Below are 23589 nucleotides of genomic sequence, written 5' to 3'. Positions count from 1 at the left end.
ACATTAACGTAGAGTCGATCGTCGTAATTCTTTAAGTTTATCAGCTTCTGCAAAAAATGGGGTGAAAATCAGACAATCTTAATCGCTCGCGATACAGCCTTTTTTTAAAATGAATTTTTATCGTTCGTAAAGGGCATTTTGTGATGGCATTATAATTGGAAATAAGCGAAATGAAATAGACATGCAACATGACTTCATAGGACGCCATTATCACATGCATTTAACAGTGATGATTCTAAAATTCAACATTAGAAAAAAAAATAGAAAAAGGTAAGGAGTATTACGGTGTGATTATTTTACAGACCAAACTAAACGTTTAAAGAAGTGTTTGGTTTTCACTGATACATCTATTTTGGGTTTTCACTGATAGATTCAGAGAATAGCATGAAATAAGAACGAGCTTGGAACTTGTGCAAGGACACTGGGTGAATCCTGGTATATCATTGTTACCTCATAATTTAGGCAAAGTAGCATCGAAACTTCCGTGATTTTCATAAAATATTACGATACACAAAATCTGCCGACTTAAAGCTGACGGTAAATTGCGTTTGTAGGTCTGCGTAAGCCAGATGAAACTTAAAAAGATCAAAGATAGCTCCACGAATCTACCTTGCGCTGATTTTCCATTTTTTGAGTTCGTTCCTCAGATTTTCAAAAGATGGTCTCAAGTTAGGGTCGTTATTCCAACAGTTTGTCATTAAGTCATACCTGAAACACAAAGAAGTCAAGGATATATCATTATACGTTCTTACTGCCCTCAGTTAGGATGCTGTTAGGCACAAAATGTTGCAATATACGGTAGGAAAGCTTGTTCCTTTCTTTAATGACCACAAGAAACAAACTCGTGATCACTGACTCACTCCAATATTTCCCCTAAGTAGGCTCATTCAGAAAGAAAAACTGGTTTAATTTTGAGCTTCGCATGCAACTTTCATAAGAAGAACTTTGAAAATAAATGTTACTGCTATAAGAACTTAAAAAAAAAAACAACACCAACAACAGCACAATCTTTTCATACAACTTCTCATCCACATGTTGTGGTTTAGGCATTCTGTAGCCCTCTTCTAGCAAGTTTGCCATTTTTTTTTCATCCATCCTTGGATACGGCGAACCACCTGAAATAAGGCAGGTACTCTGAATACACTCCTCCACGAAGGGCCTAACACTTGTAAATACATTTTTACAATATAATTCCTGCACCATTGTTCCTCGTTTTGTTTCTTTTTCCAATAAGTTCAGCGACTGAGGCAATCTAAGGTGGCCTGACAGTTACAAAACACAAAGGCAAAACTGAATTCCTCAGAGAATGGTACACCCTGCTTACTTCATGATCACGTGTCAACACAAGTGCTAGTTTTGTTGACACGTTGACGCTAAAATTAATGGTCTGGTTATTAATCTCGCAACTTACCAATCGTGAAGATCTCATAGAGGAGAACTCCGTAGCTCCACCTGTAAAACAAACGAGATGCATTAAAGCAAATAAACGTTCTTGTCCGTACCGTTAAAAAAAAGTAAATCAAACATCTTCGGCAAAACTTCATGGGAAGCACACTAGACTCGTTATAGGAGCGGGACCTGGACCGTTACTTACAACTCGAAGCCAGAAAGGGTATAACCACCCCTTCTTAATAGGATGCCTCCACATCTCCACATCAATGAAGAAAAATACAATGACTAACGTACAGAAGACATCCAATCACTTTTCCCAATTTGCTTATGGACCTTATAATGCCCTTGTACTCACACATCACTCTTTGTAGAATATTTTCCGTACAGCAATGCCTCAATGGCAGTCCATTTAACAGGGACGTTCCTAAGTTAGAAACACATAGAACTGGTCGGCGAAACTGAAGAAAAGATCGTGATCAAGGATAAACCGGACTTTACCGATATAAGACTGTAAACAGATCTCTATCTAAGTGAACTAATTTGATACCTTAGACTTTCGTTGATAAATGTTGTCCTCTTGCACATCCCTGGCCATACCAAAGTCTGTTACTTTGCTTTTCTTCTTCTCCCACCAACACATTACGAGCTGCAAGGTCTCGATGGATAATCTACGACAAAACAAATCAAATCATCATAATGTTAATGAATTGAGGGTTCAGAATAATTGAACGAAAAGAATGAAAAGTTATGACTTATGTCCGATTTCAGCAACACATGCCAAACAGTTCACTAACTAAAAATTCCGTTCCTACTTACTGGTATTGATGACAAATACGACATTCCATCGGCAACTTGCCAAGCAAACTTCATCAGCTTCTCTGACGTCAGATTTGTTTGTGGTTTGATATCCGGGTCTTTAAAGTAAGTATCATTTAATCCACGGCTCTTTCTTAGGTATCCCAATAGATCTCCATAGGGAACGTATTCAAACAACACCATCAATGGCGCTGTAAAGCATGGTAAACATGAAAAATACGCTTATAGTAAGCACGAGATCTGTTCGAAAGAATTTTTTGGGTATTAAAGTATACTTATTCATATTTACCAGATTTCGTGACACATCCCAGAAGTTTAATGATATGAGGATGAGCATCGAGTTCCTTCATCAATTGAAGTTCGGACAACAAGTCCTTCCTATCCGACTCAGAAGCGTGATCTGCAAGATAATCACCCATCATCAGTTGTTACCTATGCAAGTAATAGCAATAACTGAACCCTGGGAATGTTAGTTGATATTCTCTTTCTGAACAAAAATAAGTGGCACATAACATCATGAGTTATGAAATAGTCGTAGTCATTAAATATCTTATACAACTTTATCTTTGGAGCTCGTGTGTAATGCTCAATAAGACCGACTGAATCGAGACTGTAATACTTCGTTTACACTCTATAAGTAAATATAATTTTCAACGCTCTTCTCAGTCGACAAATACAATAACAAAAACCCTACATTCCACTGCTATACCAGTGCGACCATGCTTTAACGGTACTAAATTAATTAGCATAAGACTTCTGCAAAACAATTGCTGAGCAGTGTACGTTTAACAGAGACATTTTTTTTCTCTCCCACTGAGGTTTAATGTTGAAAGGGACCACCCTTATGTCAATTTGAATTCGGAAAAAGTAGTCTTTGAGGTTTGCTACCGTTGACAAGAATTTAGATTTTTACTTAGAAACGTTTGTGTCGGTAAGTTCTTGCAGAATAAAGGTAGTTCTTCTGATTAATTGATAAGAAAATTTTACAACTTCTGATATCAGAGGACACTGCATTAGTAGTTTCATACTAAGGCCGCGTGAGATACTTGTCATATCTTGATTACCCAGGTCTGGTCAAACCATCCATGGTCTGTTTGATACCTAGTTTCAAATTGTCTCACGATCTTTATCAACTAAGTGAGGTCACGTTTAGTTGACTGCTGATTGAAGAATAGATATACTACTAAAATGAACCTTACTCTCCCCACTTAAAAGGGATGAGGGAGGGGGGCAAGGGCTTGCTTTGCTACTTTCAGGATTAAGTAAAAGGTAGATTTTTTTATGCTACCTGCTGAACCTTACGCCTTTCCATGGGAGTGTTAACTTCGGAATTTCACTGAAACACATAGAATTATTATAAAGTATTTCGTACCTTTCAACATCTTAACAGCCACAAGCGTCTTCTTTGGTCTTTCCTGGAGGCCTATGACTGTTCCCTTGGCAACCTGACCAAAAGCCCCTTTACCAACGACCTTTTCTATAGTCACAAGTTCTTCGGGAATCTCCCAACAGCGTGGTGATGAATATAGGGAGGCGTATTTAGTGACAGACTGGCCCGGTTGTTGACAGTTCGCCCGCCCTGAATCTGTCGTGGAAAGTGACCGATTCCGCTCATCCAAGACTATGCAAATCTGGCTTTGAGAAGTTTCCGCCATTTCTAGTCCATTCTTTTGAGGTGTAATAGTAAACGCAATCATTAACTAGAGCTACAGCGGAAAGTCTTTCAAATCTTTAATTTTTTTTCATTCTGCTGTTCATGTATACAGTATTCGTGCGGATGTGTTGCATAACATTGTCATTATAATTCTACTTTCTTTTAGTACATGATCCGGAAATTTGTAACCACTTAAGACACGATCAATTTTCAATTTTTTTCAGCTGTTTCCTACAGATTACACTGATGATCGTTTCTGATTTGTGGTGGTTTTGAGCTTCGTCTCTGCCATCGGTTTGGCAATGTACCTGAGAAGCATCTTAAAAGAATATTAACCCCATTATGGCTTTACAGAGCGGGGTGGAATAGATGTGAAAAAGGAATAACTGAAGACTAAAAGATAAACCGTCGCTGTTAATAAATAATCAAATGCAAACGACATTGTCAACACTTTACATTTTTATCAAGACACAAAACGTATCGCACTTAACAAAAGAGATTGGAGCTTGGTGGTGTTATTAAAAGTGCTTTTACGTAGTAATTGCGCAATTGCGATAGAGAATGACATAAACTTAGATCAAAAATATCTTTCAATGTATATACATGTTATTCACCAGCCTTAGTCGGTCTATTTTTTGGGAAAAAAAGACAGGAACACAGGTTTTCTAATTACGGACCGAGCAAGGCATAGGCTGCAAAGCAGGCGTAATTTTGTCGGGCGAGAGCTCAATAATTTCACAACAAATATCGTAGCTGCCTTTCTTTGATTTTAACGGCAGCGGAAGGCTGAGGAGAGAAATAAATTTGTACCAAGGGGGCGGTCGACGTTCAAAAATAAGGAGAGGGGTGGGGGTGGCAGAGCAGGCGTATTGAATGAGTTGTCAGTAATCGGATCTTTGTGTTTACGCACAGATTTCTGGGATCGCCACGGTTGTTCCGACGTCCAAAAAAAACGATTTTAGCGAGAGATTTTCGCTTTTTCGCCGCTCTTTATCAGAAATGGATTTGGGTAATACTGATTCAAGGGGGGGGGGGGGGGAGGAACGGGGGGCATAAGTTTTTGTTTGAGAAACCATGTAGTATGTAGTAAAATCTTCCGATTAACTTTTCTCCATGCGCAAGGTTTATTGTGAATTTGACATCTCGTAATGGTCTCGAAATTTTGAAAACATAACTATAAATCGCCAAGGAATAACTCAACTGAGTCGTTCCAGTTTTTTGAACGTGTGTTAAGTCTTCTTCTAGCGTTTTTCGTGGCTTGGTAATACAAAAGAGCGTTAGAAGAGCTACCTTGAGGCAGCAGGAGATTGAAATGGCGTGCTTGAGCATTAAATATCATTGTGGTTCATAAAGGGATGAATCACCTACACTGCTTCTTTGTTGTGATGAATGCGAACGAATCAGCGTTGACAATCGGCTCAAATCTGAACCCTTTCTTCTGTGACAATGAGTGATACAAATTGGTCCATTAAGGAGCGATGCACAACCGATGATGTCCACAGTTTCTGCCGGAGTTTCCATGATCTTGCTTTTCATGACAAGATCCTTCAAGGGGTTCCAGAAGAAAAGTTGCAGCTCAAAGACTTTTGGATTTTTCTCAAACAAACTTTCACTTAACGAGGGATTTCCTCGTGTTTTTCATCGCTTATTTCATCCTTTCAGAGAACAACAGTTCCGTAAAAATAACTCCATCTTTTGGACAACGACTTCTCTCCTTAAGGGAGATATATTTTCAAACGTCGTAATTTGTTAATTTAAATATGTTAACAAGCATGAAAACAGGCTTACATATATAAATACAACTGAAAAGACTTAAATGAGTTATTTCCTGACGATTCCTGGCTAATTTTGTAATATTTCGAGACCATTAAGCGATGACGATTTCACAATAGACCTTACGCAAGGAGAGGAGTTTTTTCGGTATTTTTTAAAAATATTTCATGGTAATTCCAGCAAAAACTTACACTTACCACGTATCAACATATCTTTATCCATGTATAAAAAAACTGCGGCGAAAAAGCTATAATCTCGCAAAAATTGCTTTTTTGGACGTCAAAACAACCTTTCGCCATACGTTTCTTATGGCGAGTTACAATGCAGGCTATAAATAGCCCTTTTTTTCTCTTAAGCTTATGGGAGCTTGTATTTAAGGCAAGATCCTCCATAAATTCAACAATTTCTTAGCGAGTAGAAAGTAGAGAAAAAATTAAAGGTTAAGGCTTCGCCGAAACATTTCTATTTACGTAATGATAACGGTAATTTAAAAGACTCTGAGCAAACTTTATAACAGCAATCCAGGCAACCAAATGATTTGAGAAAGAGGGAGCAAATAATTATTAATCAATGCACGGCTTGAGATCTCGACCAAAGTCTGTGCTTGAAAATGCTGCCTAGCCGGTAAAACAATATATATTTGTGAAAAAATTGCAACGAAGCCAGGAATGTACTCCACGACCAACGAATGCGTTACTGTGCCCATTGGCAGAGGTAGGAAAATCCTTACTGCGCTACGAACCAATCAAATTGAAGGTTTCGTTACCGTGCCCTCTTGGAAAAAAACAATGATGTACTGTATCGTACCCTAATAAGGTTAAGAGTTCAAATCTTTAAGCGACTTACATCAAGTTCGATTTCTTCAGTTGTATCTCTGTTTGTCCTAAAAGTAAAAAAAAGAATGCCATATTTTCTCTCGAATCTGAATTCCGATTGAATTCAGATTCGAGAGAAAATATGACATTCTTTTTTTACTTTTAGGACAAACAGAGATACAACTGAAGAAATCGGACTTGATGTAAGTCGCTTTAAAGATTTGAACTCTTAACCTTATTAGGGTACGATACAGTACATCATGTTTTTTTTTCCAAGAGGGCACGGTAACGAAACCTTCAATTTGATTGGTTCGTAGCGCAGTAAGGATTTTCCTACCTCTGCCAATGGGCACAGTAACGCATTCGTTGGTCGTGGAGTACATTCCTGGCTTCGTTGCAAATTTTTTCACAAATATATATTGTTTTACCCGGCTAGGGCAGCATTTTCAAGCACAGACTTTGGTCGAGATCTCAAGCCGTGCATTGATAATAATTATTTGCTCCCTCTTTCTCAAAGAGTTTGGTGCCTTTTATAAAGTTACCGTTTTTAAATTACCGTTATCATACGTAAATAGAAATGTTTCGGCGAAGCCTTAACCTTTAATTTGTTTTCTCTACTTTCTACTCGCTAAGAAATTGTTGAATTTATGGAGGATCTTGCCTTAAGTACAAGCTCCCATAAGTTTAAGAGAAAAAAAGGGCTATTTATAGCCTGCATTGTAATCGCCATAAGAAAGTATGGCGAAAGGTTGTTTTGCCTTCCAAAAAAGCAATTTTTGCGAGAGATTATAGCTTTTTCGCGGCAGTTTTTTTATACATGGATAAAGATATGTTGATACGTGGTAAGTGTAAGTTTTTGCTGAATTACCATGAAATATTTTTAAAAAATACCGAAAAACTCCTCTCCTTGCGTAAGGTCTATTGTGAAATCGTCATCGCTTAATGGTCTCGAAATATTACAAAATTAGCCAGGAATCGTCAGGAAATAACTCATTTAAGTCTTTTCAGTTGTATTTATATATGTACAGCCTGTTTTCATGCTTGTTAACATATTTAATTAACAAATTACGACGAAAATATATCTCCCTTAAGGAGAGAAGTCGTTGTCCAAAAGATGGAGTTATTTTACGGAGCTGTTGTTCTCTGAAAGGATGAAATAAGCGATGAAAAACACAAGGAAATCCCTCGTTCAAATGAAAGTTTGTTTGAGAAAAATCCAAAAGTCTTTGAGCTGCAACTTTTCTTCTGGAACTCCTTGAAGGATCTTGTCAGGAAAGGCAAGATCATGGAAACTCCGGCAGAAACTGTGGACATATCATCGGTTGTGCATCGCTCCTTAATGGACCAATTTGTATCACTCGTTGTCAAGAAAGGGTTCAGATTTGAGCCGATTGTCAACGCTGATTCGTTCGCATTCATCACAACAAAGAAGCAGTGTAGGTGATTCATCCCTTTATGAACCACAATGATATTTAATGCTCAACACGCCATTTCAATCTCCTGCTGCCTCAAGGTAGCTCTTCTAACGCTCTTTTGTATTACCAAGCCACGAAAAACGCTAGAAGAAGACTTAACACACGTTCAAAAAACTGGAACGGCTCAGTTGAGTTATTCCTTGGCGATTTATAGTTATGTTTTCAAAATTCCGAGACCATTACGAGATGTCAAATTCACAATAAACCTTGCGCATGGTTAATTGGAAGATTTAATCGGATGATTTTACTACATACTACATGGTTTCTCAAACAAAAACTTATGCCCCCCCCCCCTTCTTGAATCAGTATTACCCAAATCCATTTCTGATAAAAGAGCGGCGAAAAAGCGAAAATCTCTCGCTAAAATCGTTTTTTTGGACGTCGGAACAACCGTGGCGATCCCAGAAATCTGTGCGTAAACACAAAGATCCGATTACTGACAGCTCATTCAATACGCCTGCTCTGCCACCCCCACCCCTCCTTATTTTTGAACGTCGACCGCCCCCTTGGTACAAATTTATTTCTCTCCTCAGCCTTCCGCTGCCATTAAAATCAAAGAAGGCAGCTACGATATTCGTTGTGAAATTATTGAGCACTCGCCCGACAAAATTACGCCTGCTTTGCAGCCTATGCCTTGCTCGGTCTGTAATTAGAAAACCTGTGCTCCTGTCTTTTTTTCCCAAAATAGACCGACTAAGGCTGGTGAATAACATGTATATACATTGAAAGATATTTTTGATCTAAGTTTATGTCATTCTCTATCGCAATTGCGCAATTACTACGTAAAAGCACTTTTAATAACACCACCAAAGCTCCAATCTCTTTTGTTAAGTGCGATACGTTTTGTGTCTTTGATAAAAATGTATAGTGTTGACAATGTCGTTTGCATTTGATTATTTATTAACGGCGACGGTTTATCTTTTAGTCTTCAGTTATTCCTTTTTCACATCTGTTCCACCCTCGCTCTGCAAAGCTATAATGGGGTTAATATTCTTTTAAGATGCTTCTCAGGTACATTGCCAAACCGATGGCAGAGACGAAGCTCAAAACCACCACAAATCAGAACGATCATCAGTGTAATCTGTAGGAAACAGCTGAAAAAAATTGAAAATTGATCGTGTCTTAAGTGGTTACAAATTTCCGGATCATGTACTAAAAGAAAGTAGAATTATAATGACAATGTTATGCAACACATCCGCATGAATACTGTATACATGAACAGCAGAATGAAAAAAAATTAATGATTTGAAAGACTTTCCGCTGTAGCTCTAGTTAATGATTGCGTTTACTATTTACACCTCAAAAGAATGGACTTGAAATGGCGGAAACTTCTCAAAGCCAGATGTGCATAGTCTTGGATGAGCGGAATCGGTCACTTTCCATGACAGATTCAGGGCGGGCGAACTGTCAACAACCAGGCCAGTCTGTCACTAAATACGCCTCCCTATATTCATCACCACGCTGTTGGGAGATTCCCGCAGAACTTGTGACTATAGAAAAGGTCGTTGGTAAAGGGGCTTTTAGTCAGGTTGCCAAGGGAACAGTCATAGGCCTCCAGGAAAGACCAAAGAAGACGCTTGTGGCTGTTAAGATGTTGAAAGGTACGAAATATTTTTAATAATTCTATGTGTTTCAGTGAAATTCCGAAGTTAACACTCCCATGGAAAGGCGTAAGGTTCAGCAGGTAGCATAAAAAATCTACCTTTTACTTAATCCTGAAAGTAGCAAAGCAAGCCCTTGCCCCCCTCCCTCATCCCTTTTAAGTGGGGAGAGTAAGGTTCATTTTAGTAGTATATCTATTCTTCAATCAGCAGTCAACTAAACGTGACCTCACTAAGTTGATAAAGATCGTGAGACAATTTGAAACTAGGTATCAAACAGACCATGGATGGTTTGACCAGACCTGGGTAATCAAGATATGACAAGTATCTCACGCGGCCTTAGTATGAAACTTACTAATGCAGTGTCCTCTAATATCAGAAGTTGTAAAATTTTCTTATCAATTAATCAGAAGAACTACCTTTATTCTGCAAGAACTTACCGACACAAACGTTTCTAAGTAAAAATCTAAATTCTTGTCAACGGTAGCAAACCTCAAAGACTACCTTTTCCGAATTCAAATTGACATAAGGGTGGTCCCTTTCAACATTAAACCTCAGTGGGAGAGAAAAAAAATGTCTCTGTTAAACGTACACTGCTCAGCAATTGTTTTGCAGAAGTCTTATGCTAATTAATTTAGTATCGTTAAAGCATGGTCGCACTGGTATAGCAGTGGGATGAAGGGTTTTTGTTATTGTATTTGTCGACTGAGAAGAGCGTTGAAAATTATATTTACTTATAGAGTGTAAACGAAGTATTACAGGCACGATTCAGTCGGTCTTATTGAGCATTACACACGAGCTCCAAAGATAAAGTTGTATAAGATATTTAATGACTACGACTATTTCATAACCTCAAATCATGATGTTATGTGCCACTTATTTTTGTTCAGAAAGAGAATATCAACTGACATTCCCCGGGGTTCAGTTATTGCTATTACTTGCATACGTAACAACTGATGATGGGTGATTATCTTGCAGATCACGCTTCCGAGTCGGATAGGAAGGACTTTTTGTCCGAACTTCAATTGATGAAGGAACTCGATGCTCATCCTCATATCATTAAACTTCTGGGATGTGTCACGAAATCTGGTAAATATGAATAAGTATACTTTAATACCCAAAAAATTCTTTCGAATAGATCTCGTGCTTACTATAAGCGTATTTTTCATGTTCACCATGCTTTACAGCGCCATTGATGGTGTTGATTGAATACGTTCCCTATGGAGATCTATTGGGATACCTCATAAAGAGCCGTGGATTAAATGATACTTACTTTAAAGACCCGGATATCAAACCACAAACAAATCTGACGTCAGAGAAGCTGATGAAGTTTGCTTGGCAAGTTGCCGATGGAATGTCGTATTTGTCATCAATACCCGTAAGTAGGAACGGAATTTTTAGTTAGTGAACTGTTTGGCATGTGTTGCTGAAATCGGACATAAGTCATAACTTTTCATTCTTTTTGTTCAATTATTCTGAACCCCTCAATTCATTAACATTAATGATTTGATTTGTTTTGTCGTAGATTATCCATCGAGACCTTGCAGCTCGTAATGTGTTGGTGGGAGAAGAAGAAAAGTGCAAAGTAACAGACTTTGGTATGGCCAGGGATGTGCAAGAGGACAACATTTATCAACGAAAGTCTAAGGTATCAAATTAGTTCACTTAGATAGAGATCTGTTTACAGTCTTATATCGGTAAAGTCCGGTTTATCCTTGATCACGATCTTTTCTTCAGTTTCGCCGATCAGTTCTATGTGTTTCTAATTAGGAACGTCTCCCTGTTAAATGGACTGCCATTGAGGCATTGCTGTACGGAAAATATTCTACAAAGTGATGTGTGAGTACAAGGGCATTATAAGGTCCATAAGCAAATTGGGAAAAGTGATTGGATGTCTTCTGTACGTTAGTCATTGTATTTTTCTTCATTGATGTGGAGATGTGGAGGCATCCTATTAAGAAGGAGTGGTAATACCCTTTCTGGCTTCGAGTTGTAAGTAACGGTCCAGGTCCCGCTTCTATAACGAGTCTAGTGTGCTTCCCACGAAGTTTTGCCGAAGATGTTTGATTTAATTTTTTTTAACGGTACGGACAAGAACGTTTATTTGCTTTTATGCATCTCGTTTGTTTTACAGGTGGAGCTACGGAGTTCTCCTCTATGAGATCTTCACGATTGGTAAGTTGCGAGATTAATAACCAGACCATTAATTTTAGCGTCAACGTGACAACAAAACTAGCACTTGTGTTGACACGTGATCATGAAGTAAGCAGGGTGTACCATTCTCTGAGGAATTCAGTTTTGCCTTTGTGTTTTGTAACTGTCAGGCCACATTAGATTGCCTCAGTCGCTGAACTTATTGGAAAAAGAAACAAAACGAGGAACAATGGTGCAGGAATTATATTGTAAAAATGTATTTACAAGTGTTAGGCCCTTCGTGGAGGAGTGTATTCAGAGTACCTGCCTTATTTCAGGTGGTTCGCCGTATCCAAGGATGGATGGAAAAAAAAATGGCAAACTTGCTAGAAGAGGGCTACAGAATGCCTAAACCACAACATGTGGATGAGAAGTTGTATGAAAAGATTGTGCTGTTGTTGGTGTTGTTTTTATTTTTAAGTTCTTATAGCAGTAACATTTATTTTCAAAGTTCTTCTTATGAAAGTTGCATGCGAAGCTCAAAATTAAACCAGTTTTTCTTTCTGAATGAGCCTACTTAGGGGAAATATTGGAGTGAGTCAGTGATCACGAGTTTGTTTCTTGTGGTCATTACAGAAAGGAACAAGCTTTCCTACCGTATATTGCAACATTTTGTGCCTAACAGCATCCTAACTGAGGGCAGTAAGAACGTATAATGATATATCCTTGACTTCTTTGTGTTTCAGGTATGACTTAATGATAAACTGTTGGAATAACGACCCTAACTTGAGACCATCTTTTGAAAATCTGAGGAACGAACTCAAACAAGTGGAAAATCAGCGCAAGGTAGATTCGTGGAGCTATCTTTGATCTTTTTAAGTTTCATCTGGCTTACGCAGACCTACAAACGCAATTTACCGTCAGCTTTAAGTCGGCAGATTTTGTGTATCGTAATATTTTATGAAAATCACGGAAGTTTCGATGCTACTTTGCCTAAATTATGAGGTAACAATGATATACCAGGATTCCACCCAGTGTCCTTGCACAAGTTCCAAAGCTCGTTCTCATTTCATGATATTCTCTGAATCTATCAGTGAAAACCCAAAGTAGATGTGAAGTAAGGTTAGTACCAGTGTACTTCTTTAAACGTTTAGTTTGGTCTGTAAAAAAATCACACCGTAATACTCCTTACCTTTTTTTATTTTTTTTTCTAATGTTGAATTTAGAATCATCACTGTTAAATGCATGTGATAATGGTGTCACTATGAAGTCATGTTGCATGTCTATTTCATTTCGCTTATTTCCAATTATAATGCCATCAGCAAAATGCCCTTTACGAACGATAAAAATTCATTTTAAAAAAAGGCTGTATCGCGAGCGATTAAGATTGTCTGATTTTTACCCCATTTTTTGCAGAAGCTGATAAACTTAAAGAATTACGACGATCGACTCTACGTTAATGTTGACGATCTTGCTGTGTAAGCGGTTGCATTCTTATGGAGCAAAGGATGGAGTGATAAGTCTTGCAGCCCTATGAGATCGTGTGCTATTTTCTCTGTGTATTTAAAGTTAAACCTTTATTCGATGTTGATACAAAACAGGCCGTTTAACAGCGAAGCAAGGAACAGTATAGCTTTCATGTAATTTTAAGTGTATCTTTTTTGATGTTTGTCTTGAAAAGACGAACGATGTTTTGGAAAAGCATATCAAAGTAGCCTCCCGTAACTTTTTGTCATTGATATTGAAAATGTTAAAAAAAAAACAGAAATTGCTTGAATTGCCTTTTCCTTTTCGGAACCTAATCCAAGTGACAAAGTATGAAAAGATACTTAGCACAGTGAACGCTGAAGATTAACTGTTGAGGAACCTGTTCTTTAGATCAGAAAGTTGTGTCACTAAGGTAATTTAGAACGAAGTCCAGAATAAGCGCCAGGGAAACGGTAATTCCTTTTGAAAATCAGTCGTTGGGGAATTTATAAGAATAATAGTGTTGTTATGACAAATTTATTTGACGCATGTTTTTTGCATTGCATTCTAAATCAAAGGAGTTGTTAACTAAGCTAATGACTGAACAAAGACATTTTTCTTTAGTTATTTAGACAGTTGTTTCTCACTCAAATATTCATGTTAGTTTGATATATTTTTCTGTGTGGAACCGTCAGAAAGCGCGGAATAAAGTTTCTGAGTTGTACAACCTTGTAAAATTCAATAAATAGTCTCCATTTTTGACCATGGCGTTAAAGTCTTAAGGGGCATCCCCTGTTAGGGAATCCCATTTCCACATTGACCAAGTCAAGGATGAATAGGTATTCTGGTTCGTGGCGAGAAGAACTGGCCAAGATAACACTGATCGTCACCGCCCACTTATGATTGCGTATAGAAAAAGTAGCTGCATGGCGCCAGTAGTCAGTGCCAAGTGTATTGCGATGTTCTGCCATACATTTTGAGAGGGATTTGTGGGTAATGAGCTATTCTGCCGTCGATGTGAAACTTTAAAGAGACCCGAACAGAAAAATGTGTTGCACTGTTCGTCAGATGAGAGATCTGCCATTGAACATTCCTTTGAAAGAGGATTTCGTTATAAAATTGTTGTTCAGTTTTTAGGAAAAGAAGTGATGAAGGGCCTTCGATTCCACGGTAAATAATCTCCCGAAATTCGTGCTCTGAATGAACTTCAATTCTCTTTCTCAACCCGTGCTCACGTAACCTTCTCTTTATCCAAGTTTCCTTTCACAGCTCGCGTTCTGAAGGGAGATGTGTTCGTAAATACTCTGGGAAGCCACCTAGGAAGTCAAAACGTGCAATTCTTCCTTGCCTGTGTTTATAGAATGACGCATGCACATATTGGCCTTTTGTTTTTTATACTGTGTAAGTTATTGAGTGTTGCTCAAAATATGAAGAAGTCAGGGCGAAAATGCTTCTGCCTGTGCTGAACGATGGTTAAATGTACATGTATTGGCCTCTTTGTTCGTTTGCTAGGCGAGCATTATGTTTTGTTCGAAATTCATGAAGAAGAAAGGACGTGTGATTCTTCGATATCTGTATAAAAAGACACATACACATAATAGCTTGAAGTTTGCTATAGTGCGCGAGTTAACGAGTGCTGCTCAAAATATGGAGAAGTCAGAACGTGTAATTCTTTATTGCCTGGGCTTATACATTATGTAGAACGATGCATGAATATGTTTGCCTCTTTTTTTTTGTTTTGCTGCGCGAGTTATCGAGTGTAGTTCAAGATATGAAGAAGAAAGGACGCCTAACTCTTTGCTGCCTGTTTTTATAAACCGACACAAGCAAATATTAGCCCCTTTGTGTTGCAACGCAAGTTATCGTGTGTTGTTCAAAATATAAAGAAAAGACGATTCTTTGCTGTTTGTGCTCATGGAACGACCCAATTCACATATTAGCCTCATTTTTTGTTTTGCCACGCGAGTTATGGGGTGTTGTTTAAAATAACCAAACAACTCGACTTATTGTTCAAGGTACCTTTCTCGTACAAATCTCATCAAAATTTTATTTTATCATGGTCCTAAGTCCCACTGATAAGATGCAATCAACGACTGGACTACGAATTGTAACTCCCAATCGGGTGAATCGAAAGATTCGAAAAAACGTTCAGGGGTACCCCTCTCCTACCGCTCTCGCAATACAGTTTAAGGATAATGATCAAATTTTCAAATCGTCAACCCATCTTCACGATTTGTTTATTCGAGCGGATCAACAAATTATAGATTACCAAAATAGGTAAGAACTATAGGCAGGGTAAAACAGTCAGATCTGTGGAAACTTATGAGCGAAGAATCTGGAGCTGACTACTCTTCATACACAATGTAACTTAAAAATATAAATATTAGCGATATTAGTTTTTCGATCGCTCAGCCCAGGGTTAGGGTTTATTACTAAGGGTTTTTTTTACTCAACTTTTATTTTATCTCTTATAGAGTAGGTATACAGCAAATAGTATTTTAGCGTTCCCTATTATATTAACATTCATGCTACAGTATCTTTGACACTTGGATAAAGGTCTCATTTTATCTTATCTTGTGGAGTCGTATCGGTAAGTGTATATTGGATATACCTATTTTACGCAAAAAAACATTCCAGTAATCACAAGTGCTGTCTAAGTTTTTATTGTTTTCATTAACCTATCATTTCGCGTATTAGTTTAGTGAATAGATATCGATATCATGCGATTACAATATTTTTTTTAGCTACGATGAAGGTTATGTACTAGAGGAAATAGAAACCGATGTTACTGAAGTCAAATGTCACTGAATAGCTTTGCATTTAATTTGGTTTATATATTTAGCATTGCATCATGAATTCAAACAATTCAAGTGAGCCTAAGCAATTGGCTACGAAGTAGTTCACGAAAAAGGCTACTTGCGGCAAGTTCCCATAAGTCATTTACTTCAGACTGAATGTTAGTCTTAAAAGGTATGGGACAATCTATTTAGATCTCGATTTCCTTTACTCTGTTCCGTTTGCTTTATAGATGAAAGTGGTTTTTGCTAGTAAACCTCACGGTTAGTTTAAAAGTGGAGTTTAAAAGTGACATCAGGTTTGTGAACCGCTTCGATCGATTTTTAAATCAGTATAATTTCTCATTCTATTTTGCACATACTATATTCTGATCCTCGTCTTGTGTCTTTTTCAAGGTGTAGAGGTTTAGCTGTTGACCTAAGGCTCATATTCAATTCTGAAACAAGAGAGCAGGATGTTATCCCAGTACTATGTAATGCTACGAAAGGTAGAAAGCTCGGAAACTTCAGTGTGAGTGCTGTAAAAAGGACAAGATCTCTGGTTAATTTTGAAACAAGAACCACTGCCGCATGCTCATTTCCAACGTCACCCGGCAGCCCATCTGACAGTAAGTTGTCTGAATTTGTTATCGTCTCTTAATGTTAACCCTTTTCACAAAGTTTTAAGTCTATTGACTCGTAGTTGATGATTGGCAAGATTTCACAGAAATGTCAATGCATGGTATGTTCCAAAATAGCAAGTCAATTGGAATGAGATTCATTAAAACTCATAGGAGACACAAACATAGTGAATACATTTAGTATGTGTCATATTTGTGTTGTGTATTGTTCCCAGTTTCAAAATCATATACAAATACATTCATTCTATAACACCACCAAAGCTAAAGGCAACGGACTGGAAAGGGGTTTGCCTTGGAACTTTCGGTTAACATTCGAGCAGGCCGTCATTTTTATCGCTTAGTATGAGCATTTCTTTGCTCGCTGGTAAGTTTGAGCAGCTCTAGCCAGCGACAGGTCTGGCAATAATAATAGTATTACTAGACCTCCAACAAACCTCTCCCCAATCAATTGGTCAAATCTCCCCGCGGGCAGATAATCGTGCATCCCTTACCGCGAATAATGAGGGCCAGGTGAGTGAGCCGTGCGTCCTCAACTCTCAGACCTTCACATGAACTCAGTGAAATTACTGATCAAGAGTTTCTGTTATCTCGGCAGAATTAAAAAAATGTAAAAATACCCAATACATGTTGACTCAAAATCCATTGTAGATTACACTACTTTTAATTCTCACAGGGCGAAATGAATAACACATAAAGTGCTGATATCAAAGAATGATTTCAATTCTGCTAGAAGCAAGCTTATTTCAAGCATTTAACGCCAGCAGTACAGTATAGATCTATTAGGTACCTTCATGCGTTCTTACTGGCTCATGATTCTGACATTTCTTAAAACACCTTAAAGAGTAAGTAAGTGTATGTCCCTTCGGACATACACTGTTTCTCCTAATTAGCATTGGTGTTTGAAAAAAAAGTTTTATTTATTTTTTCAGAAGTAGTTATACGAAGGATAGCCTATATTTAGTTAACGGAGACATATATTTCATATGTCCTGCTATTAGGTGCCTTATGGTATATTACAGCTGCAGTGCTAGGTTCAGTTGCCGCACTGGCTCTTCTTGTTGGAATATTAGTTTTGTTCAAATTGAAGTATAATTGGCGTTGCAAGAAATCCAATGGTAAGAGTTGTATTAATGCAATATTTGGGTCTCAAGAAACGGAACCTCCAAGCCTCCCTGTGTTTAGATGAGGCTGGGTAAACAAGTCTTTTATTCGTATTTGAAATGGGGCGAATATAAAGCGTGGTAATTGTGATTACATCTTCGTGTTTCTCTGTTATTTTGTAATTTTGACCATCGCATCAGATAATAAACAAACCGCTGTATAGATGAATGTCAGATGGTAAAATTTTGCGTTGCCTCCGAATTAATTGTTTCTTTTCTTTTGGTAGTTATTTAGTTATTCTTCTTTCGCTTTTTCTCGATTATTATGTCTGTTTTGATCGTTGTAGGGGCAACAAAAAGAGAAAGGTGACGTTATTGTCCATTTTATGGTGTGTTCGCGACTTGTTTTTGTTATAAGTTGTAAACAGTACACCTCTAAATTTACCTGTTTGCTTTTTGCAAACAAACCAAGCTCCTGGTATTTGTGAAACTTGGCTTTGTTTGAGCAATAAACCTGTGCAAAAGATAGCATTCAGTCACTAATCATGACATAAGTAACAGTTATGGGGTGCCCAGAGGTGTTCCAATATCCAGTATTAAGCATTTTTCCATCCGAAGAAATATTCCAGGCGTTTTATCGATTGAATTTTAATTTTTCCAAAAAAGATAACAATTTTTTTAAAAGAAATAGTGTTCTTTTAATTTTTTTTAGGCCAAAATGCAAAACAACCGACGAAAAAGGGTATGATAATGTAAGTTCCTTTATGATATTGCTATTCAACACAGAGATTATTCCATAGAAGTGGATACGAACAGTTTTTATTCGCGAGTTGCGATGTATCAAAAAGCAAACGAGTGCGCGAAGTGAGTTTTGTGATGCATCGCAACAAGTGAATACAAATCATTCAGGCACTTTCCATACTATGATGTGTTTATTTCATACATACTGATACCGACGCACTTCAAAGATTGGGAGCCATTTAAGTGCAACAGGAAATTCTGTTATTTGTGTTCTTGCTCAACTGTGAAGTCATGTATTATTCCTTCAATGGGAGCACATTTCGCTGCCCTCCACTGTAAAGAATTATCATTCGTGTCTCTGATTGGACGAACGATGCATTTTCACTTTCTTTCGCCTCTCTGATCATTATTGGTTGGTTGGATATTTCGAGCAAATTTTACACGGGATTTTTTTATGTGTAAATCTCAGTGGGATAAAGAACAATACTTTTATGATACTGATGATCTATATTTAGAAATCTCTCTCTGTTTGAATTTCGCAATTACTGCGCAAAAGAATTTTCAATAACGTCATTGGCGCTTTTATTTTCTGTGCATGTACACAGTCTCACGTCTTGTTTAAAATTATGACAGTATCAACAGTAATGATACTGAACATAGTGTCACTGATGATCACGAATTTCCGACGACGTAATGCATAGTATGGTCTGAAAACTGAGAGAAAATGAAATGACAGTGATGTTACTCACTGCCTACATACTTTTTAATGGTAAGTGTAAAAATGAAACACTAAATTATTGAAATGGTAGTTCAAAGTAGGTTTAAATGCAGCAAGTGATACAGAAATTATGTCGTTGGAAAACATCTTTCATTATAGCCGTGGTTTTCTTATTTTTTTAAACCATGAGGCTGGACTTGACATGGCATATCCTTCTTAAAGCCAGCAACACATGGCATTGGATGAGAAGACTCTGTCAACATCCAAGACCGGAGATGCGATGCGGGCGAACTGTCCACAAACCGCCGAACCAGTCAGTGGATACACCTCTCTAGATCCATCTACACGCCATTGGGAGATTCCTGAGTAGCGTGTGTCTATAGAGAAGGTCGTTGGTAAAGGTGCTTTTGGTCAGGTTGCCAAGGCAACTATCATAGGCCCATATGGAGGACTTAAGAGAACACTTGTGGCTTTCAAGATGTTGAAAGGTATCGATTGCTTCAAATAAATACGTGCATTTCTTTAAAATTCGTAACGAAACCTCCAAAAGAAGCGTCAAAAACGTTTGTTTAGTCATTCTGAAAGTAGCAAGGGAAACTTTATCTCCGCACCCCTCAAATAGTGGACCAAGGCTAGTTAAGTGCTGAATCTATTCTTGAATGGGTAGTAAAGAAAACGTGATCTCAGTTACTTGATCATAATAAACAGGGCAACGCTATTGAGACATGAGAAGCCCCTTCTTTGGCCTCACCATCAAGGTGGAACTTTCGTGCTCAGTTCGTATCCACCTTTGCTTAAGCAAATCAGTAAAAGTGTCTTTTAAAATAATTAGAAAACTATTGTCTTTCATGAAACCTCTTACCTCCCACACGCTCCAAAGTAGAAAACCACAAAGATTAGTAATTCCGAATTCAAAGTAACAAGGGCCACTTTTTCCAAAATGTGACCTCAGTGGAAGTGAAAAGTAATAGCCCCGGCTAATTGTATTCCGCTCAGTATTTTACTTGCTGAATGCCTACACTTATTGATCTCTATATCAATAAATGTAGTCATGCCGGTAGATTAGTATACACACAGTTTTATCATTGTCTTTTTTTCACTAACTACAATGTTTTAAATGTAGTTGTACGTGTACGGTTAAAACATAGCATTAGGGCCGCAGCAGGTTTGTCTGCCCACTAGAGTAATTTAAAGGATTTCAAGAATCCACTTCTGACCTTATGATTTGAAATACGATGCTAAACCACTGAGCTACACACCACTCGCCGTGAGATAGGACATATACTACTAGTTTCGTCACATTTACTGTGATTGCTTTAAAAGGTAACAATTCTTGGGTGGTCATCTTGCAGTTGACGCTTCTGAATCAGAGAGGAAGGACTTGTTGTCCGAACTTGATATGATGAAGCACCTCGAGCCGCATCTTCATGTCATCAAACTTTTGGGATGTGTCACGATATCTGGTGAATATGGAAAAGTTGACATTAATAGCCCGTTTTCGAGCAAATCTCTTGCTCACTAGAGACATATTTCCACACTTCCCATGCTTTACAGTTTAAATAGTTTTTCGGAGACTTGAAGCAAATTTGCACTTGTTCTTCAGTTATCTGTAACTTTTGCCGCTTCCACTGGACTCCCAGGTATGTTGTCTAATGTTCAATTACTGACCTTCAATTACCAGTTACATTACTTGGTTTACGTAAACTTAAAGTTTATTTCATGTCATCATAAAATGCCTCGTTTATCCTGAATGAGTTGAAGATCTATCTATCTTGCAATAGACCCACTGATGGTGTTGATTGAATATGTTCCACATGGAGATCTGCTGGGATACCTAAGAAAGAGCAGTGGATTAAATGACAATTACTTCAAAGACCCGGATATCGAACCACATACAAGTCTGACGTCAGAGCAGCTGATGAGGTTTGCATGGCAAGTCGCCGATGGAATGACGTATTTGTCATCGATACCAGTAAGCTATATTTAGTTGGCGAATTTTCACTTTTGTACATGTTTCTGAAATGGGTCATGAATTTTCACTCCTAGTTTCATTTAGTTAACTCTCCTGGACTTTCTAAACTCATTACAATACCAATAATTTGCTTTGTTTTGTCGTAGATTATCCATTGAGACCTCGCAGCTCGTAACGTGTTGGTTGGAGAAGGGGAAAAGTGCAAAGTAACAGACTTTGGTATGGCCAGAGATGTCCAAGAGAACAACATTTATCAACGAAAGTCTAAAGTACCTAGATATTTTTAACCAAAAGTTGGTGACGAAATTAGCGAGGTTTTACAATGGTCTGTAGTCTAAGATTTACCGTACACCAGTGGCTCTGTTGGCTCCACTACATATCATCAAATCACTGCTAAAATTATTCAACATGCCTTGAGGTTCGTGATCAGGCTGTTATATGTTATGAATTTCATTTTTGACCTTTCCTTCAGTCTCGTCAACCAACTCTTTACGTATATTTGATTTAGGGACGTATCCCCGTAAAATGAGTAAAGGGGTAAGTTTCTATAGAAACTGTGGTGCTGCTTCGGTGTGAGAGTATAGCAGGTAATTTAATGTTAACAACTGGGTTGAAAACGTAAATTAACCACCGTAAAGGGTAAAAAAGCTGACGTTTCGAGCGTTAGCCCTTCGTCAGAGAGATAGATATACAGATATATCGCTCTGACGAAGGGCTAACGCTCGAAACGTCAGCTTTTTTACTCTTTACGGTGATTAATTTACGTTTTCAACCCAGTTGTTAACACTAAATTACCTCCCTGTAAAATGGACAGTTTTTGAGGAGTTGCTGCACGGAAAATATTCTACAAAAAGTGACGCGTGAGTACATGGACCACATAAACAAAATTTTACCAGCTTAATGCAAATAGCTCAGAATGACCCTTTCAGCTCTGGGAAAAGTTATTGGACTTCTTACGATTTTTGGTCATTACATTATGTTGATGTGGGATCATCTCATTAGGAAGAAGTGACAGTACATGCTCCGGTTTTGAGTAATAAGTACCGTCTAGGATCAGCTAAGAGGACGAATATTGGTATGCTTTCCAATACGTTCTGCCGAAGGTATTAAAATTCTTTTTTTTACAGACAAGAGCGCCGATTTCCCTAAATTCATCCCTTTTGTCTTATAGGTTGAGCTATGCAGTTCTTCTCTATGAGATTTTTACGATTGGTAAGTTACAAGGCTGATGGACTGGCCATTTATTTTAGCCTCGGCATCCATGTTGACAGGTAGTCATGAAGTAAGCAGGGTGTACCAGTCTCTGAAGAATTCACTTTTGCTCTTGTGAATCATAACTGCGACAAGCTAGTTCGGATTACCACAGTCACTGGACTTAACATTTGTTGTTGTTAGAGTGTGTTGAGAGTAGCTGCTCTATTCCAGGTGGTTCACCGTATCCAAGGATGGATAGACGACAAGTTTTAACGTTGCTAGAAGCGGGATACAGAATGCCTAAACCACAACATGTGGGTGACAAGTTGTATGAATATATCATGTTTTCTTTGCTGTTTTTGTTGTTTATTTTGCGATGCCTTTTCTCTTAAAATAGAGTTGCAATTAAGTTCTTTTTGTCCGAATCGCATACGCGGCTAAAAATTAACCCCCTTTTCCTTGATGGGCAAGTCTACCTGTTGGAAATGTTGGAATAAGTCAATAAACTCGAGTTGTGATCAACATTTTAAGCCTAATGACGCCCTAAGTGAGGCCATTAATAACATACTGAGATCCTCTTAATGTCTTTGTGTTTTAGGTATGACATAATAACAAACTGTTGGAAAGACGACCCTAGCATAGGACCATCTTTTAAGAATTTGAGGAAAGAACTCAAAGAAATGGAAGACCAACACAAGGTAGGTTTGTGGAGCTTACGAAGAGACTATGTCATCATGACATCTTTTACCTTATCGGTTTTATCTGGCACATGCAAACATTCTGTGAAATATGGTAAACTTTAAGTTCGCATATTTTGAGTAGTACTATTATGTGTTGTTTGGAAAATTATCCGAGTATGATTGGAACGTTTCAAAGCTACTAAAAGTAAATTGAGGTAACAAAATAAATGTACTCAGAAGTGGTCAACAGCAGGCAGAAAATATATTTTTATGTGTATTTTTTGGAATTTTAGTATTGAAAAGAAAACGATTTTGTTTACAAGAATGTTTAAGTATCATTTTATTTTTTTTTTTTATCAGCATCATATTTTTATTTTTAATGTTTTGTACTGAGGAATTGAAAATGGGAAATGTTTCTCGTTTTTTTAGATTTATTTTTCATGACGGGGGATATATTTATTTAGCGTTAATTATCGTTATCAACGCTTTTTCTAAAAATGTTTTGGAGCAAAAATTAAATAAACACACTAAATTCACGATTACGAAAGGTGTTACCCCGAATCGTCATGTCTGAAGCTAAGCATGTAACGAAAAGAATATCTTTGATATTGTTAGTCAAGTTTTCACGGGAGGACGTAATTTT

At 37.7% G+C, this 23589-nt stretch overlaps 4 pseudogenes; 3 read left to right on the top strand and 1 right to left on the bottom strand.

Moving 5' to 3' along the window:
- The window catches only part of LOC131771546 (proto-oncogene tyrosine-protein kinase receptor Ret-like), a 3885-nt pseudogene extending 19 nt beyond the window's left edge, over positions 1 to 3866 (bottom strand).
- LOC136281855 (uncharacterized) overlaps positions 1 to 23589 on the top strand; it is a 418311-nt pseudogene that overhangs the window by 286703 nt on the left and 108019 nt on the right.
- On the top strand, positions 6324 to 13161 carry LOC136281586 (proto-oncogene tyrosine-protein kinase receptor Ret-like; annotated as a pseudogene).
- LOC131771543 (tyrosine kinase receptor Cad96Ca-like) lies at positions 19300 to 23069 on the top strand (annotated as a pseudogene).

Source organism: Pocillopora verrucosa, chromosome 6 (genome assembly GCF_036669915.1).
Source record: "Pocillopora verrucosa isolate sample1 chromosome 6, ASM3666991v2, whole genome shotgun sequence".
NCBI classification, from domain to species: Eukaryota; Metazoa; Cnidaria; class Anthozoa; order Scleractinia; family Pocilloporidae; genus Pocillopora; species Pocillopora verrucosa.
The sequence above is the reverse complement of the archived record's forward strand: the minus strand, read 5'-3'. Positions and strand labels throughout refer to the sequence as shown.